A 9,169-nucleotide genomic window follows, 5' to 3' on the forward strand; every position below is an offset into this window, starting at 1 on the left:
ATGTAAAATTTTATTAGTTTATTATATATAATTTCTAAAATTATATATGTTGGTTTTATGTCACATTGATCCTGTCTTATTGAAGAACGAAACTCTCGCGCGATCTAGAAATTTCACAATTAAATTTGCGTTGGTAGTATAGCTTCTAGACCGACAAGAATTTCTTTCTTACAAAAGTTTGGTTGTCACAAGTAACAAAACCCAATAAAATAATAATTTAAATGTAAAAAGATATGTTTTTTTTTTCAAAATAAGGAACAAATAATTTAAATGACAGGAAAAATAAATTAATAATAATAAAATCTCTTGACAAGGTATAAGAACTGGACGTTCTATCCTAGTTATTCTTATCAGGTGTGAAGAGAATTAGATTCTGCTCCCACTTTTAATTAACCCTTGCTAAACAAAGGAAAGTCAAGTGGACAAATTAATTTGATCCTCAGGTCCTAGTCAACTCCTATGGAAAGACTAGAGTTATTGGAGTACAAATTAATCAGCAAAGAATTTCAATTTCAATCAACAGCTGAGTTTGATAACTCAAGTGTTGCTAATTACTCAACCAAAGCCAAAAGGGAAGAAAATCTACTTGAATGAAAATAATTTGGATACATAAATTAAAGAAAGCAATCATAAGTCTGAAATATCTCAAATAATATTAAATAGAATATTCAAATCTTAACATGAAAAGGTTCATAAGCCAATTTAGGAACATTAACAAGTAAAAGCATTGAAATCAATAAAAGCAAAAAATAAATTAAAGGAACTTTGAACCTGTGATTGTAGAAGCAATCCTAAAATAAGAGAAATCCTAATCCTAAATCCTAAGAGAAAGGAGAGAGCCTCTCTCTCTCTAAGACTACATCTAAATCCTAAAATTGTGTGAATATCCAAGTCCTCCCACGAATGAATGGATTTCCCTGCTTTATAGCCTCTAATCTGTATTTTCTGGGCCGAAAACTCGGCCAGAAGCAGCCCAGAAATCGCTGGAGGTGAAATCTGCCACGCTGATTTTTGTCACTACGACGTGTCCGCGTGAAGCACGCGTTCGTGTCGCCTATCTGTATGGCCACTATAGCAAATTATATACCAAATCGAAGCTCCAGACGTCAGCTTTCTAACGCAACTAGAACCGCCTCATTTGGATCTCTGTAGCTCAAGTTATGATCGATTTAGTGCGAGAGGGTCAAGCTGACAGCTTTGCAGTTCCTTCAATTTCTTGTATTCCTTCCACTTTTGCATGCTTCATTTCCATCCTCTGAGTCATTCTTCCCCTGTAATCTCTGAAATCACCTAACGCACATATCAAGGCATCAAATGGTAATAAGAGAAGATTAATATTATCAAATATAAGGCCAAAGAAGCATGTTTTCAATCATAGCACAAAATCAGGAAGGAGAATATAAAACTTGCATTTTGTATGAACAAGTGTATGAAAGATTGATAAAATCCACTCAATTGAGCACAAGATAAACCATAAAATAGTGGTTTATCAACCTCCCCACATTTAAACAATAGCATGTCCTCATGCTAAGCTCAAGAGAAGCTATAAAGGTGAAGAGGAATGGTAGATTGTATGAAATGCAACCTATCTATATGAATGCAACTACATGCAAAATGTTTCTACCTACTTGGTTAAAAGTAAATAAATCTTTCAAGAACAAATATGAATTGGATTTCACTAATTCAAATCACAAAATAAAGTACAAGTAAACTTGCAGAAGAAAATAGCTCATGAAAGCCGGGAACAAAGAATCGAGCATCGAACCCTCACTGGAAGTGTATGCACTCTAATCGCTCAGGTGTTTAAGGTTCGACTCTCTCAATTCTCTACTAACCTTGCTTTCTAAGGCTTGCTCTTCATCTAACAATCAACAAAAATTTAATGCACAGATACACATATCAAGAGGTCTTTTACGGATTGTAATGGGGTTAGGGTCAAGGTAGGATTGTATTTGGGCAAGTGGACTAAAATCTGAATCCTTACTTAACTTAAACTTTCCATCTAACTTTAGACAATCCATGTAATCATAATACCAGATCTAACTATCCATTAACCATGTTTTCCACATATTCATGCATCCTAATTTCGAGTACAGTACATATGCATTGCTTTCACCATTTACTTTGGGGCATTTTATCCCATTTTACTATTTGCTCTTTTTCTTTTCTTTTTCTCCTTTATTTTATTTTTTTTTCTTTTTCTTCTCTTCTTTTATTTTTTTTTTCTCAATGCATATGATTAAATTATTGGATGCATGAATCATGTCCTAAACAGTTCTTTCACATTTTCATAAAGATATATAACACCTAATTCTTAAACCAAACATTTCCAAACCCACTTTTCCTCACACTTAATTCATGAGCACTCTCACTAGTTTAAGCTAACCAAGGATTCAAATTAAGGACATTATTATTTTCCGCTTAGAGTTAATGATGTGCTAAAGTAAAGAATAAAAGGGGTAAAATAGGCTCAAATTGGTTTGCAAAGGATAATGAAAGGTTAAGGCCATATGGGTATGTAAGCTTAGTGAAACAAGGCCTCAATCACATAAGTGCATGCATACATCAAACAATGGAAATATAGAATCAAGCAAGACAAAGATCACAATTTTAGAGAGAACAACACACACCAAAAATAAAATATTGGTTGATAAAATGCAACCAATCAAATAGGCTCAAAATCTCACAAGTTTTGTGTGTTCGAGCTCTAAACCATGTTCCAAAATAATATTTCTTCAAACAAGTTTAATAAAAAGTTTTAATTTAAATTAGTGAAATACTCTAAAAAATTTCTTGAAAAAGAGAATATTACTTTAACCAAGCAGTGGTAAAATATGCACAAAATCAAGAAACTATGCAATTAAACATGCAAATGTAATAATGAACAAACAAAGAAAATAAGACATTGGTGTTGAGATAGAAGAGTAACTAACCCATGGAGATTAGTATCGACCTCCCCACACTTAAAGATTGCACCGTCCTCGGTGCATGCTGAGATGTACAAGTGGACGGGTTGCTACAACTAACGCTTGTAGATAGAGGCGCCTTAGCTGGAGGTCTCTTGGTTCCTCTCCGTGCCGGTGTCTTGTCAGTGGCCTTCTCTTTTCCTTTCTTGGTACCCATGCCTAAGGAAGAAGAAAAAGGAAGAGTGTGAAATATAGAAAACTAAGACCGAAAGGGAGGAAATTCCAAGTGATAAAGAATGCCAAAGGAAAGATGATAGCCCAAATACATGGTAGCTACAACATGTAGGTAAGACAACAATAAAGACCAAAAAGGGCAATTCAAAATAATTAGATGCAAGAGGGTAAAAACATGCAAATAATAGGCATGAGAAGCATAGCTCAAGCATCAAGTAATAAATGTGCCAAATTAAAGAGCATGTGTAATGATGACAATTGTGAATGATAATCCCAAATACATGTGGAGAAAAAGTGTTGTGAAAAAGAGGTATGCAAGTGAAAGAGTAAAATAAAATAAGATTCAAAATGCCATAAAAGCTTTTTTCAAAATACCAGTAAAGAGATTCATAGAAACAGTTGCATTGTAGATATAGTCTCTAAACCGACAAAAAATCCCTTCGTACAAACGTGTTGGGTGTCACAAGTAACAAACCCCTTTAAAAATTGTTAACCGAGTATTCAAACCTCGGGTCGTCTTCTCAAGGAACTGCGAGGAAGTATGTTCTTATTATTGGCTATAAAGGTTGTAATCGGGGTTTAGAAGATGAGAAGCAAGTAATTTAAATGACAAGTAAAGTAAATGGTAATTTAAAATAAATAAATACTGTAAAGCAGACTTTTGGCAAGGTGAGAGAAGTTGGAGGTCCAACGTAGTTATCTCTCTCAACTATAATGAAAGTTGAATCTAAACTCCACTTGGTCAACCTTTACTAAAGCAAAGGAAAGTCAAGGGACTAATTAAATTGACCTTTGAATCCTGTTTATTTCCTCAGAAAAGGTTGGGATTACTTAAGTTCAGCTCAATTAGCAAGATAACGATTATCAGTTATGTTGAGTTTAATAACTGTTGAGTTACTGAATTCTTAACCAGGACCAAAAGGAGAAAAAGTAAAATTGCTGGAATAATAAAAATGTCCTTAGATGGGAAGCAATGGTAACTTAAATCAAAGAGAACAATCATAAACTGAAAATACTTCAATTATCATTAATTCAAATAACAGTCTGCAACATGGAAGAATTCATAGATTCAATGATTAATTCAAATGCTGGAATAAATAAAAGTAAAAGAAAGCTAAAACAAAGAACGTAAAACCTGGATTGAGAGTTACTCTTAAAACAAGAAGAAATCCTAAATCCTAAGAGAGAGAGAGAGAGAAGATCTCCCCTTAACTAAATCTAAATCATTGAAAAATAAAATATATGCAAGCTCTCCTTTGAATGGGTGCATTCCCACACTTTATAACCTCTGGTCTATGCTGTCTGTATTTGGATCTGGGCCAAAAAGGGCTTCAAAATTTGTTGGGGGCGTATTCTGTAAATTCTGATACGTGGCCTCGGTCACGCGTCCGCGTGGGTCACGCGGTCGCGTCATTCGGAGCTTTTCCTTGCCACGCGGTCGCGTCAGTCATGCGACCGCGTCATGTGCGTTCTGCTTAAGGCGCGCGGTCACGTCAGTCATGCGGCCGCGTCGCTGCTGATTCATGCTTGGCACGCGATCGCGTCGTCCATGCGATCGCGTGAATACCAGTTTCCTTCAAAGCTCCGTTTTGCTTTCTCCTTCCATTTTTGTATGTTTCCTTTTTCATCCTTTAAGTCATTCTGCCTTAGAAAACCTGAAACTACTCAACACACTAATCACGGCATCGAATGGAAATAAAGGTAATTAAAATAATTAATTTTTAAAGCTTAGGAAACATGTTTTTCACAATATGACATAATAAAGAAGGGAAAGTAAAACCATGCAATTAATGTGAATAAGTAGGTGAGGGATTGTATAAATCACTCAAATTAAGCACAAAAGAACTCATGAAATATGGGTTTATCAGTGGGTTGTCTCCCACCTAACACTTTTAGTTAAAGTCCTTAAGTTGGACAATTGGGGAGTCCTTTGTTATGGTGGCTTGTGCTTGAACTCATCCAGGAATCTCCACCAATGTTTGTAATTCCAATAGCCTCCGGGATCCCAAACTAGGCGTAGAAAGCCTTCAAGCAAGTTAAAGCACGTGACAAGGCCCCAAGAGTGTTGATTGCTAGAATGAATTCCGGGGTCCCGAACCTTGCTTTTGCACCCGTCTTCTTGTTGATCATCATGATTCCATCCGGATAACAAGAAATCTGAATTCTCACTGAGGCATCCAAACAGCTTCCTAGATCCATTCAGTTGAGCTTTACACCAAACCTTGCAATTAAACTTTGAGCTTTCCACCATATTGAATCTTGCATGACTACTCCTACTACTAACCATCTCCCTCTTACTCTTAAAGCCACAAAGAGCTCTGTTGACCATCTGTCTCAAGTAAAGCATATTCAAGTGAGCTAATTAAGCTTAGAGATGAGAGATTTACCCACTTGAATAAAGGGATGGATGGTGATGGCTTTGGGGGAGAGGTCTCCAATAGATTTGGCAAGGTGATTTCCAGCTCCATTTCCTTGGGCTCTTCTTTGATAACTTCCACCTCTTTGCAAGCTTCTTCAATATCAACCTCTTCCTCTTGGTAGCTTTCTTCCAATTTGATCTCTTCTTCATTGTTCACCAAGGGCATGGGAGGTTGTGCTTCTTCTTCTTTAATCTCCATCTCTTGATCAACCTCTTCAAAGTCTTTAGCCATGATATGCCTTGGAGGTTGTACACCCGCTTTGGCATCAAATTCAAATGTCTTGGAAGGAGGTTCTATGACTGGACTTTTCCACGGAGGTTCTGCATCTCCCAAGTCTTCAACCTCTTCTTCTTCTTCAATAATTGCTGCTTGGTCCAGTTATTTTAGTATAAAATCGTACTCATCCTTGATGATTTCCTTTCCATGATAGCTCTTTTCAACTATTCCTTCATCTGCAAGGGTCTCTTCCACCTTCACCTTTTGGGCCTCCTCTTGCTCTAAGACAAGATCAGACTCCTCCTTGATGTCTTTCTTCACTAATTCTTCAACCACTCCTTCGACTTCAAGGGTTTATACTACCTTCATCCGTAGGGCCTCCTCTAGCTTCTTATGAAGTATGGATTCGCGAAGATGATTCCTTCTTTCTTGTTCCATATCATAATTGGGATCATCTTGCTCTTGGATTGATGGATGTGGGTGCTCTTCCATGGAGGGTGGTGATGGGATGGGAAGATTATTATGTGGTTGAAAAAGAAGCACACTGAAGCTTGAGGGTTGAATATTAGAGGTAGAGGATTGGTTTATACGGGATATAAGATTTTGGAGTATAGAGGTGAGACCAATGATATTAGATATGAGTGTGTTGTTATCTAATGGAGATGGTGAATATTGAGGTGGTGGTTCTGGGTGTGGTTCATATGGTGGTTGGTGTGGTTGATGTGGGTTAGGGTCACGTGGAGGTGAATGGTGTAAAGGGGCTTGTGAGTTTGGTGGTTCAAAGGTATTTTGAGGAGGTGGTTCATTGGCATATGATGTAGCTTGCTGGTAACTACAAGGGGGTCCACCATATCTATCATCTTGGTATGCACCTCGGAATGGCTCTTGACCATAGTAATTAGGTGGAGGTGGTTTGTCACGAAGGGGTCCACCATAACTATTGTCTTGGCATGCATTGTAGAATGATCGTTGTCCATGGTATCTTGGAAAGTTTTGTTGCCGAAAGGGTTGATCAGATCCTCGTGACTCCTTCCATCTTTGATTTGTTTTGACCTTGATGCATGTTCCTGTTATAGCTTCCATTTCTTTCAACAATATTAGAACCAAACTCAAAGCGACGGGGGTGAGAACTCATAGTAACTAATAAAAATTAAAAACAAAAATAAATAAACAAGAAAAGAAAAATAAAATAAAATAAGAGAAAAGGTTTGAAAAAGATTTGAATTTAAGATTAGAAAAGATAAGATAAGTTAGGTAAGAGAAGATAAATTTTTAAATTAAAAGGTTTTGAAATTTAAATTTTTTAATTTGAAAATTAAATTTTGAATTTTAAATTTTGAAATTTGAATTTTGAAAAAGTCAACAATATAAGATAAAGATTTAAATTTTGAAAAGGTTTGATTTTTAAAATTTTAAATTTAAATTTTGAAATTTGAATTTTGAATTTTGAAATTTGAAATTTGATTTTTTGAAATAAGATAAGATAAGATTTTGAAAAAGATATGATTTTTGAAAAGATTTGAATTTTGAAATTTAAAACTAAGATAAGATAAGATAAAAAATTTTAAAATAAAAATCTGAATTTTTTTTCCAAAAAAAATTAATTTAAAAGTAAATATTTACAATAACCAATAATAAGACACACGTTTGCAATTCCCCGGCAACGGCGCCATTTTGAAGAACAAAACTCTAGTGCGATCTAGAATTTTCACAATTAAATTCGCGTTGGTAGTATAGCTTCTAAACCGACAAGAATTCCTTTCTTACAAAAGTTTGGTTATCACAAGTAACAAAACCTAATAAAATAATAATCACCGAAGTATTCAAACCTCGGGTTGTCTTCTCAAGAAATTACAGGGAGGTATGATTTATTATTGGTTATGTAAAAAGATATGTTTTTGAGTTTTTTTTTTAAATAAGGAACAAGTAATTTAAATGACAGGAAAAATAAATTAATAATAATAAAATCTCTTGGCAAGGTATAAGAACTGGACGTCCTATCCTAGTTATCCTTATCAGGTGTGAAGAGAATTGGATTCTGCTCCCACTTTTAATTAACCTTTGCTAAACAAAAGAAAGTCAAGTGGACAAATTAATTTGATCCTCAAGTCCTAGTCAACTCCTATGGAAAGACTAGAGTTATTGGAGTACAAATTAACCAGCAAAGAATTCCAATTTCAATCAACAGCTGAGTTTGATAACTCAAGTGTTGCTAATTACTCAACCAAAGCCAAAAGGGAAGAAAATCTACTTGAATGAAAATAATTTGGATACATAAATTAAAGAAAGCAATCATAAGTTTGAAATACCTCAAATAATATTAAATAGAATATTCAAATCTTAACATGAAAAGGTCATAAGCCAATTTAGGAACATTAACAAGTAAAAGCATTGAAATAAATAAAAACAGAAAATAAATTAAAGGAACTTTAAACCTGTGATTGTAGAAGCAATCCTAAAATAAGAGAAATCTTAGTCCTAAATCCTAAGAGAGAGGAGAGAGCCTCTCTCTCTCTAAAACTACATCTAAATCCTAAAATTGTGTGAATATCTAAGTCCTCCCATGAATGAATGGATTTTCCTGCTTTATAGCCTCTAATCTGTATTTTCTGGGCCAAAAACTGGACCAAAAACAGCCCAAAAATCGCTGGGGGCGAAATCTGCTACGCTGATTTTCGTCACTACGACGCGTCCGCGTGGAGCACACGTTCGCGTCGCTTAACTGTACGGCCACTATGACAAATTATATATCAAGTCGAATCCCCAGACGTTAGCTTTCCAACGCAACTGGAACCGCCTCATTTGGACCTCTGTAGCTCAAGTTATGATTGATTTAGTGCGAGAGGGTCAGGCTGACAGCTTTGCAGTTCCTTCAATTTCTTGTATTCCTTCCACTTTTGCATGCTTCCTTTCCATCCTCTGAGTCATTACTGCCCTGTAATCTCTGAAATCACTTAACGCACATATCAAGGCATCGAATGGTAATAAGAGAAGATTAATATTAGCAAATATAAGACCAAAGAAGCATGTTTTCAATCATAGCACAAAATCAGGAAGGAGAATGTAAAACATGCATTTTGTATGAACAAGTGTATGAAAGATTGATAAAATCCACTCAATTGAACACAAGATAAACCATAAAATAGTGGTTTATCACTTATCCAATTTTTATCTATTTAATTTAGAATTAAGCTCGAATTTTGAAAATAAATATATTATATTTAGATTGGTTTAAATATGACTGACTTAATTTGGCCCATATATATCCTTCCTAGGGAGTAACTGTTAAAATTATTATAATTTATTTTAATATAAAAATTGTTAAAAATAAACTATATTAGTATTAATTTATTTTAATCAAAATTAAAATTTAAAAAATAATTTTATGCAAAT

This window comes from Arachis ipaensis, chromosome B09 (genome assembly GCF_000816755.2).
Source record: "Arachis ipaensis cultivar K30076 chromosome B09, Araip1.1, whole genome shotgun sequence".
NCBI lineage: Eukaryota > Viridiplantae > Streptophyta > Magnoliopsida > Fabales > Fabaceae > Arachis > Arachis ipaensis.